An 11,930-nucleotide genomic window follows, 5' to 3' on the forward strand; every position below is an offset into this window, starting at 1 on the left:
TGGTCAGGTGGTCAGAGCTCTCAGAAAATTGTACCTTTTCAACAGGGTTCTCAAGTTTTATCAAAAGCTTGGAGTGAGATCACATGCGGTTAGGGGAGGAGCCCTAATGGAGCCCCGCCCCCGCCCGTCCGTCCCCGCCCCCCAATTTTAACCATTGTTCATAATTAACCAGCACAAATTGAAATGATAACAATTGGTAAATCTGATAAATGACAGAGCAATTAATCACATCAAATATAGGCTACTCTTTAATGTTATATTTCAAAATTACAAATATACAAAAATATAACAAATTGCTCCAAACAGTTTGGAAAAACAAATCTTTTTGCATTTTGAATGTGTCTAGTCGTAATGGTATAATGATTTATTGTGTGGTGTGGGACATTGTGAACAAATGACATAGTATTAAGGTGTGTGTGTGTGTGTGTGTGTGTGTAAGTGTGGCCTGGTAAACCTTACATTATGGGGACAAAATGTCCCCACAAGGATGGCAATATCCGAAATCCTTGTTCGTGTGGGGACATTTTTTGGTCCCCATGAGGAAAACGGCTTATAAATCCAAAAAGTTATGTTTTTTTGAAAATGTGAAATTGCAGAAAGTTTTCTGTGATGGGTAGGCTTAGGGGTAGGGTTAGTGTAAGGGAATAGAATATACAGTTTGTACAGTATAAAAATCATTATGTCTATGGAAAGTCCCCATAAAAAATTAAAACACTACATGTGTGTGTGTGTGTGTGTGTGTGTGTGTACACAAGAGTACACACTGCAGCTTATGAAATGTGTTTTGTGTTGTAAGTGTTTGTTGCACATTTTGACGCCTTGATAACATTGATATATTTAATGTTCTGGCCTAAAAATGTTAGACGAGCTTTCTTAATTCCAACTTACCTTCTCCATCACGACGTGTGTTCGCGTGATGTTGTTGGTTACTTAGTAACGAACGTACGGCGGCCGAGAATTTTCCGTCAACTTCCGTGTGTTCGCGCCTATGGTTCGCGCATCTATGTTGCCTAGTAACGAACGCAATCTGGCCGAGATACGTGCTGGCGGCAGGAAGCTTCACTTTGTGTGCCTGCGCCTCGTATACAACGTTATATATAAAGCTTGCAGGACAACTTGGTTGGCATTGCCTTTTCAGCGTGAGAAATACACGGTGTGGCGTGTGAGCGTGTGAACTGGTTGAATTGCGTGTGTCTCACGGCCAATGCGTGAGACTTGAGAACCCTGTTTTCAAGTTGTTGCTATGAATAACCTCTTACACCTAAACTCTACAGGAAGTGGATCTCTACTGGCATAAATCTGTGTAGAATATAAAGAGACACAGCATACACAGACACAGGGGCATGTCTAAAATTGGAAACTGAATTACAATTGCTGATTGACTTGCAATGCGGATCCAAGTAATTATGACTAACAACAGTGTTTCAAGCAACTATAGGGAATATATATATATATATATATATATATATATATATATATATATATATATATATATATATATATATATATATATATTCTCTGTTCCCAGAGAACCGGGGTTACGCAAGTGACCTAACGTTCTCTTTCAAACGCTATATAAGGCCATACAGTTGATGGGGCTCTAGCGCTTTGAATAGTGTTTATAACCTTCTGCAGAAGCCCGAATGTGTTTAAATTTAACCCTTCACAGGCGTAGACACAAAGATCGACTTGTTCCGGGTGTGGGTAAAATATTTGCCAGTGCAGTGCGTCTGACAGTGCAGGTCCAGCTGGACAATCTCTGCCAGCCACAGCCTCCCCGGCCAACGAGGGGCTATCAGAAGGATAGATCATTAGTTTTCTCTTACTCTGTCCAGCGTGGGAGAAATTAGACTCAGCGGTGGGAATGCATAGCAACACGTTCGGCCACAAATGTGCCGGCGCATCCACACCCAAAAGCACATTTTCATTACTGAAAGAGAAAGATACAGCGGACACTTTGCGTTTGCCTGCAAGGCGAAGAGATCTACGGCAGCCCTGCCACACATCCCCAAAGTTGATTCTGGACCCCAGATTCATGAGATGAGATGTGAGCATCTCTGTGTCCCATTCCGCACACTCCCGTGAATGAGCACATATCAGAAAATCATCCAGATAAGCAGATATTCTGGGCTCATTGTGTCTCAGCGCTGATAACGCTGCCTCTCTGCACCTGCTGAACCCGTGCAGAGTTAGGCTGAGCCTGAATGGAAGAATTAAAAAAAATGTGTACACTTCGCTCTGAAAGGAAAAGCTGATATATTTCCTGTGTGCAGGACAGAAGCTTATATGCAGTGGTGGAGGAAGTACTGAATCTCAGTACTTAAGTAAAAGTCCAAATAACCAGAGACATAATTACTTTAGTAAAAGTAGAAGTACCACAATGAAAACCCTACTTAAGTAAAAAGTACCTGATTTTAAATATACTTTAAGTATTAAAAGTAAAAGTACTTGCATAATTTATTTTCTTAATGTCTATATTCTAATAATTAGGGCTGTAACAATATGCAATATGAAACCGAAATAGCACCATTCAGATCCACGAACCTGTGTCACGGTGTGAGAAGGCAGAATCGCGACACACCCCTTATTTGAAGCTAACATTATACAATACATAGATCTACACCTCAAAACTAGTTGAGGATAAATTCTTTAAAATTGGGCAATCCCACCGTTATGGACGTGACATTTGCAGTAAAAACTTGAAATATAAATTCTCAGAAAATGCATTTGATAGGCTACATATTGAAACTGTTTATATATCCATACTCAGTTCAGACATTAGGAGTCCAGACATTAGAAAAATATCAGTCTACATACACATGCGTTTTATATTTAATATGAGGGAAATAGGCTACACATGCGTTACGGACGTGACACAAAAAAATCTTGAACTTTTAGGTGGCAAAACATTTTTTTGTAATTTCTTACACTGCGCAAACCAAAATTAATACTACCCACCGGATGAAGAAGGGTTGGCTCTCCACTGAACATAAAATATTCATTTTATTTTTTGTGTTCGCATTTATGAGGAAAAAAACAATGTTACGGACGTCACCGCTCTTGAAAGCGGCACTAAAAGACTGCTTTAAAACTTTCACAGAGCCCTCAAACAGGAGGCACAAAGCCAGGGCCGGCCCGCGGCATAGGCGGTATAGGCAAATGCTAAGGGCGCCACTCATCCATAGGGGCGCCAGAATGAGTGAACGAGTGAATTTTTTATTTATTTTTTACATTTTTTTTTTTTTATAATAGGCTACTATTTTAAAACCATTAATTCGAAATACTACCAAATAAAGCAAAAAAAAAAAAAAAAAAATCCGGCTCTTCAATCATCGAGTGCTTGAAGTGCGTCAGAAACAGAGCGCGCGCGCGATCAGTTGTTGGTAATTTGTTGTGTAGCGTGCCCGACGCCGCATCCAATGTAGACAGCACTGCTAAACACACAGCTCGTAGAAACGGGCCTGGCAGCTCGCGCCAGTTCTAGACACGGTGAAAGTTTCCTGATTGTGACGGAAGGCCGAATTTACATGACACATTATAAATGATCATAGTCTGCGATAGATACAGTGCCAAAAAGAAGAGAAGAGGATAAAGACAGAGGTAAAGAGATGTAGTGAATGAACAATTTATTGCATAGGAGTAAGATACTATAATTTCATGGCAGTTATTTTTACCTTAAACTTAATGTTAGCAGCTGTTCTGAGTTCTGAGTCCCCAGACTGTGATTTTGTACAATCATGTCAGTTTTAAGACGCATTTTTTATTATCACTTTTTTTATTAAGGTTTTACTCTACAGTTGTGCAGTTTTTTGGGGGATACAGTACAGGCCAAAAGTTTGGAAACATTACTATTTTTAATGTTTTTGAAAGAAGTTTCTTCTGCTCATCAAGCCTGCATTTATTTGATCAAAAATACAGAATTTTTTTTTTATATTGTGATATATTATTACAACTTAAAATAATTTGTTTTCAATTTATTATACTTTAAATTATCATTTATTTCTGTGATGCAAAGCTGAATTTTCAGCATCATTACTCCATTCTTCAGTGTCACATGTGACATCCGGTCTATCACATGATCCTTTAGAAATCATTCTAATATGATGATTTATTATGAGTGTTGATGCATGGGGCGCCAGGTAAAATCTTGCCTAGGGCAGCAAATTGGTCAGGGCCGGCCCTGCACAAAGCCATTCTTTAAAGTGAATTTCGTTTTGTATTAATTGTATCTTAATTTTAATCAATGTTTTATCAACCAATTGCCTTGATTTAATAAATAAGAAGTAAATATAGCAGACTATAGCAGATAATCACGACACGGAGGCGCCGGCGCGTGAACTGGAGCTCGTCTCATAAATGAACCCGAAACTCAGCTTATAAGGTAGCCTACTTGCCTCACAGACTTGAGAAATATATATATATATAGAAAGCTTGAAATGTCTACTTTTAAACAGAGCAACCCAAAACAAAAGAAAATAGACTGCTATCTGCTTATGTAATCCTTATGAAATGTGCATTTCTCTCTGGCGCGTTCACTACTGCGAAGATCGCGAATCAGCATCGTCAACTTCATCTTTGGAGCCGACACTGACACAGAAAACACTTATTTATTAATAAACAGTTAAATGTGTCCTTGCTATATTTTACATATTCATAATCATTATTTTTGCCGGTTCTTTGTGACAGCTTTTAGGTGCTTTATTAGCAGCGCCACCCTTACATGTTACATGAACGCTCACCACCGCATCAGCACCGAAAACATGGAGATTTTTTTCAATCCCTGTTTTGGCAGGGTGGAAAAATGATCAGAAAATGTAACGAAACGTTGTAGAAATGTAGTGGAGTAGAAAGTATAATAACTGCTGCAAAAAGTAACGAAGTAAAAGACAAAAGTATGCACTATTGATTCTACTTAAGTACAGATACGTGAAAAATGTACTTAAGTAACAAAGTATTTGTACTTCGTTACATTCCACCACTGCTTATATGAAAGTAAGCATCCTTGAGATCACCCCTGCAGATTGTGCGAGCGAGAGCTTTGTACGCACTACTGCAACTCTTTACTTTGGAATTGACAGCAAAGCATTGGCACGTCTTCAAAATACAGAATGCTGGCGAGAATGCTCAAGTCAGCCAAAACAAATTTGAGTCAATTACTCAAATTGGCATTTAAAGACATTGTAAACACACCTAAGGTTTAAGGAGGTCTGCGCGGGACTGTTTTTTTTTTCCGTCCCGCTCCCACAAGGTTCTATTCAGCAACAGCTTAAAATACACTCTGTGTTCACCCGCTTTATTTCCCGACCTGACGGGTCCGCAAAATTTAGATCTCGTTTCTAGAATCTCACATTCAAATGTCTCTAACGGAAAGAAGGAGATTAAGTAGCCTATAACAATTCTAAATGCTATACAAAAATTGTGTTTGTGTCAATGTAAATATTAGGCTATTTTAACATTGTACTGTCAGCAGAGAAAAAATATGTCACAGAAAAAAATAATGAAATATAAATAACAAATTAAATAGGACAAAGCCTATCACTCAAATTTCTAAGCAACATAAACGAAAACCATATTGCCCTACAGACAAATGAAGTAGGCTATTTTCTGCTGAACTATTTCAAACATCCTTGCAAAAAAAGAATGTTGTTGACTGACAATGGTTTCAGTAGGCTACCAAACAGCTCCTCAGAGCTAGGTGTACAGGTGGTCAGAATGAAGTGCGGATACGCTGTCAAAAGATGTCGGGAGTGGGCTATTGTCAGTCAGACCGCCCGCTCCGTCTAAAGTATAGGTACACCAGAGTTCCGACCACTACCGTCTTTCTACTTTAAAATTTAATCCCGCGCCGCATGATTCCTTATGGGCGTTTCACACAGTATGACTACAGCTTTTCTCAAGTTGTGTAAGAGTTTTGTGCAGCATTTAGGACTTCCAAAATAATCCGGCGGGCCAGAAAATATTGCTGGCGGGCCAGTTTTGCCCCGCGGACCGCCAGTTGCCGACCCCTGCTGTACATGCTACCATTAGGAGATATCATTAGGAAACATGGAATTAGTTTTCACTGTTATGCCGATGATACTCAGCTGTACTTTTCTTCAAAACCTAACGAAACCTACCAATTCACAAAATTAACGGAATGCATAGCTGATATAAAAAACTGGATGACTAGTAATTTCCTACTACTAAATTCTGAAAAAACAGAGATTCTAATTATTGGACAAAAAACTTCCACACGTAATAACCTAGAATACTGTCTAACACTTGATGGCTGCTCTGTTAAGTCTTCGTCGTCGGTTAGGAATCTGGGTGTGCTCTTTGATACCAATCTTTCATTTGAAAGTCACGTGTCTAGTATCTGTAAAACCGCATTTTTCCATCTTAAAAATATATCTAAATTACGCCATATGCTCTCATTGACAAATGCGGAACAATTAGTTCATGCGTTCATGACCTCAAGGCTAGATTATTGTAATGCTCTACTGGGTGGTTGCCCTGCACGCGTAATAAACAAACTACAGCTAGTTCAAAACGCAGCAGCTCGAGTTCTTAGCAGAACCAGGATTGCATTGGTTCCCTATTAAACATCGTATGCATTTTCAAATATTGCTGATTACTTACAAAGCACTAAATGGTTTAGCTCCGCAGTACTTAAGGGAGCTCTTAACGCATTATAGTCCTTCACGTCTATTGCGATCTCAAAATTCCGGCCAGTTAAGAATACCTAGAATATCAAAATCGACTGCTGGCGGTAGATCCTTTTCCTATTTAGCACCAAAACTTTGGAACAGTCTTCCTACCATTGTCTGGGAAGCAGACACACTCTGTCAGTTCAAAGCCAGATTAAAGACACATCTCTTTGACCTAGCATTCACATAATACATTATAGACTTCTATAATCCAATGTTAGACTGCATTGATTAGGTCAGCCGGAACTGGGAACACTTCCGCACACATAAGAAGAATGGCATCTACGCTAATTTTTGTGTTTTTGTTTATCCCGAGGTTTTCCCGCAGCCTGCCGGATCCAGGCCATATCCAGATCTGACGAAGGACCTTCGCCTGGACCCGATGACAACGCAGTGCTGAAGTGCCAACTAGTCTCTCCCCTGTGAAGGATCCCTTTCCCACTCTACAGATAAATCGCTGTCAGGATAATTTCAGTTTCGTGTTCTACCCTGAAGTGATACAATTCTGTATCAAAATGTTAAGGCCAGACAAGTTGTTTAAGGCTTAGTTCATAGGGAATTACAAACCTGCGCACATATTCAAATGCGCATAATTATAAATTAATTCTTGATGCGCACGCCATCAGCGTTTCTCTAATGATATAACTAATGATCCTTGCGACGGAAGTGAATCAATCAAAACTAACGTGAGCTGGAAAATATCTTTATTCAAGAACCGCTATAAAGCCAAAACAATCTGTTACCTTAAATTATCCGTTTGTTACTATAAAGCCGCTTTGAAACAATTTACATTGTTAAAAGCGCTATATAAAGGAAGATGACTTGACTGAAATTTAAGGCCATGTTAAAAGCACATCTTTTAAGACTTCCTGGGCATCTTCATGATGGGTGTTTGATCATTATCTTGTCTTTTATTTTCCTCTCTCTGTGCTGTTATTTACGTTTAGTTATTGTGAACCACTTGGGCAACAGCTGCTGCAATATAAAAATGAAACTCTTCAGGCAAATAACTAAAATAAAGAGACTTAAAGTATATGATTTATTTGTTAAACAGGAAAAGCATTCCATACGACAATGGTAAAATCAACACCGTTAACTGCATGCATGGCCACATTCTTTATGGCCAGGAGGATCCCCCCTTAGTGACAGGACATTGGCCATCAAGGTGAGTTTTTTTGGCAGTTTTCTTGGCAGTTTTCAGCACATACTGCAGGCTTTGCTGGTTCGGCCCCAGGCATCACTGGAGGCTCTGGAGGACCCCCCTTAGGGCCAGAACATGGGGCATCAGGGTGAGTTTGTTGGCAGCTTTCGGCACACACTGAAGGCTTTGCTGGTTCAGACGCAGGCTTCACTACAGGCTCTGGAGGACCCCCCTTAGGGCCAGGACATTGGCCATCAGGGTGAGTTTTTTGGCAGCTTTCAGCACATACTGCAGGCTTTGCTGGTTCGGCCCCAGGCATCACTGGAGGCTCTGGAGGACCCCCCTTAGGGCCAGAACATGGGGCATCAGGGTGAGTTTGTTGGCAGCTTTCGGCACACACTGAAGGCTTTTCTGGTTCGGACTCAGGCTTCACTGCATGGATTCAGATAGTCAGCTTTAGTCAGTCCATTTTGCAACATTCAGTCTTAGATGTACAGTACAAAACACGCAAAGCATGAACAGCAAGTTGTACTTCCAGAAAGAATTTTGGTGAACGATAAAATAAATCCAACTGAAACAACGAGAAGGCTGACTCAAACACTAATAGAACATAAATACCTGTAAATGGAGCCATACACTGACGTCCACATCCATTGCTGCAGCATTTCTCATGTTTCGGACAGTCACTATCAAAGGAACACAACTCAGCACAATTTCCTCCTCCAGATTTTGTGCTTGGACACTGTCCTGGCTTTTCTGTGATACAGACACATGACAGAAATGAAAAAAAGTGGTCAAAGATCAGAGTAGGTTTTACAAGAAAATACTAGTTCAGTCTTTCTATTTTATAGTTTCACATTTAGTTCAGTTTAATTCACATTGTCCTCCAGAGCAGTCTCGATCACAAGTACATCCTCCACGGCACGACCGTCAGCTTTACCAGACACCACAGGAGTGTTGTTGCAATAGTTTCAGTATTTATAAGTCAGGGGTTTCGCAGTGTGCGTCTCAAACTTGAAAATATTCATACATTTATCTGCTTCAAAATCAAGTAGAAATACCATTTATAACTAAACTGACAATTAGTTTCAAAGACACAGAGTGCCATTACAACCTACCCCACTACTGGTGAGGTGTGTTATAGAAGCACAATGCAGAAAGAAGACATCCATCAATATGTTGTTCATAAGTTTACGATTACAACTAATTGTACTGAACATCATATTTTGTAAGGCATTTATTTATGCATTTCTTCGGGTGGTGTAATGAAGCTAAAAGATCTTCTCACCTATGACTCCAGCATGGTTTATGCTCAAACATGCAGACAGACACAATAAAACAACACTCAACGAGCAGTATACTTGAGCTGTCATCCTCTCGACCTGTGATCTCACAATCAACTCTACTGGAAAACGCACTTAATTAGTCAGTCAGTCAGTAGGGACAGTGAGGCACACAAAACTACACCGAAAACATGTGCTGCTGAATCCCTTAACATACATTGCTGTCCAAAGATTTATAGATCCAAGGAAGTCTGGGTAATTCCAACCCTGATGAAACTCACCTGCGTGTAGCTTTCTAGTAGCCTAATCTTGAAGACCTTGATTAGCTTGTTCAGGTGTGTTTGATTAGGTTTGGAGGAGCGGAGCACTGCGGTCACGCCAGATGACATAATTAGAAGATTGAGTGTTTCTATGGCAACACTATCAATGACAAAATGGTCAGGTGGTCAGAGCTCTCAGAAAATTGTACCTTTTCAACAGGGTTCTCAAGTTTTATCAAAAGCTTGGAGTGAGATCACATGCGGTTAGGGGAGGAGCCCTAATGGAGCCCCGCCCCCGCCCGTCCGTCCCCGCCCCCCAATTTTAACCATTGTTCATAATTAACCAGCACAAATTGAAATGATAACAATTGGTAAATCTGATAAATGACAGAGCAATTAATCACATCAAATATAGGCTACTCTTTAATGTTATATTTCAAAATTACAAATATACAAAAATATAACAAATTGCTCCAAACAGTTTGGAAAAACAAATCTTTTTGCATTTTGAATGTGTCTAGTCGTAATGGTATAATGATTTATTGTGTGGTGTGGGACATTGTGAACAAATGACATAGTATTAAGGTGTGTGTGTGTGTGTGTGTGTGTGTGTGTAAGTGTGGCCTGGTAAACCTTACATTATGGGGACAAAATGTCCCCACAAGGATGGCAATATCCGAAATCCTTGTTCGTGTGGGGACATTTTTTGGTCCCCATGAGGAAAACGGCTTATAAATCCAAAAAGTTATGTTTTTTTGAAAATGTGAAATTGCAGAAAGTTTTCTGTGATGGGTAGGCTTAGGGGTAGGGTTAGTGTAAGGGAATAGAATATACAGTTTGTACAGTATAAAAATCATTATGTCTATGGAAAGTCCCCATAAAAAATTAAAACACTACATGTGTGTGTGTGTGTGTGTGTGTGTACACAAGAGTACACACTGCAGCTTATGAAATGTGTTTTGTGTTGTAAGTGTTTGTTGCACATTTTGACGCCTTGATAACATTGATATATTTAATGTTCTGGCCTAAAAATGTTAGACGAGCTTTCTTAATTCCAACTTACCTTCTCCATCACGACGTGTGTTCGCGTGATGTTGTTGGTTACTTAGTAACGAACGTACGGCGGCCGAGAATTTTCCGTCAACTTCCGTGTGTTCGCGCCTATGGTTCGCGCATCTATGTTGCCTAGTAACGAACGCAATCTGGCCGAGATACGAGCTGGCGGCAGGAAGCTTCACTTTGTGTGCCTGCGCCTCGTATACAACGTTATATATAAAGCTTGCAGGACAACTTGGTTGGCATTGCCTTTTCAGCGTGAGAAATACACGGTGTGGCGTGTGAGCGTGTGAACTGGTTGAATTGCGTGTGTCTCACGGCCAATGCGTGAGACTTGAGAACCCTGTTTTCAAGTTGTTGCTATGAATAACCTCTTACACCTAAACTCTACAGGAAGTGGATCTCTACTGGCATAAATCTGTGTAGAATATAAAGAGACACAGCATACACAGACACAGGGGCATGTCTAAAATTGGAAACTGAATTACAATTGCTGATTGACTTGCAATGCGGATCCAAGTAATTATGACTAACAACAGTGTTTCAAGCAACTATAGGGAATATATATATATATATATATATATATATATATATATATATATATATATATATTCTCTGTTCCCAGAGAACCGGGGTTACGCAAGTGACCTAACGTTCTCTTTCAAACGCTATATAAGGCCATACAGTTGATGGGGCTCTAGCGCTTTGAATAGTGTTTATAACCTTCTGCAGAAGCCCGAATGTGTTTAAATTTAACCCTTCACAGGCGTAGACACAAAGATCGACTTGTTCCGGGTGTGGGTAAAATATTTGCCAGTGCAGTGCGTCTGACAGTGCAGGTCCAGCTGGACAATCTCTGCCAGCCACAGCCTCCCCGGCCAACGAGGGGCTATCAGAAGGATAGATCATTAGTTTTCTCTTACTCTGTCCAGCGTGGGAGAAATTAGACTCAGCGGTGGGAATGCATAGCAACACGTTCGGCCACAAATGTGCCGGCGCATCCACACCCAAAAGCACATTTTCATTACTGAAAGAGAAAGATACAGCGGACACTTTGCGTTTGACTGCAAGGCGAAGAGATCTACGGCAGCCCTGCCACACATCCCCAAAGTTGATTCTGGACCCCAGATTCATGAGATGAGATGTGAGCATCTCTGTGTCCCATTCCGCACACTCCCGTGAATGAGCACATATCAGAAAATCATCCAGATAAGCAGATATTCTGGGCTCATTGTGTCTCAGCGCTGATAACGCTGCCTCTCTGCACCTGCTGAACCCGTGCAGAGTTAGGCTGAGCCTGAATGGAAGAATTAAAAAAAATGTGTACACTTCGCTCTGAAAGGAAAAGCTGATATATTTCCTGTGTGCAGGACAGAAGCTTATATGCAGTGGTGGAGGAAGTACTGAATCTCAGTACTTAAGTAAAAGTCCAAATAACCAGAGACATAATTACTTTAGTAAAAGTAGAAGTACCACAATGAAAACCCTACTTAAGTAAAAAGTA

General features: G+C 40.3%; 1 long non-coding RNA gene across 1 annotated transcript; it reads right to left on the bottom strand.

Moving 5' to 3' along the window:
• Positions 1-7,711: 7,711 nt before the first annotated feature.
• On the bottom strand, positions 7,712-9,379 carry LOC311303532. The gene is made up of 3 exons (XR_014629772.1): positions 9,116-9,379; positions 8,446-8,583; positions 7,712-8,259 (listed from the first exon to the last, which is right to left on the bottom strand). It is a non-coding gene; the product is annotated as an uncharacterized lncRNA (long non-coding RNA).
• Positions 9,380-11,930: the final 2,551 nt, after the last annotated feature.

The sequence above is a fragment of the Rutilus rutilus genome, assembly GCF_951802725.1.
Source record: "Rutilus rutilus genome assembly, chromosome: 14".
Lineage (NCBI taxonomy): Eukaryota > Metazoa > Chordata > Actinopteri > Cypriniformes > Leuciscidae > Rutilus > Rutilus rutilus.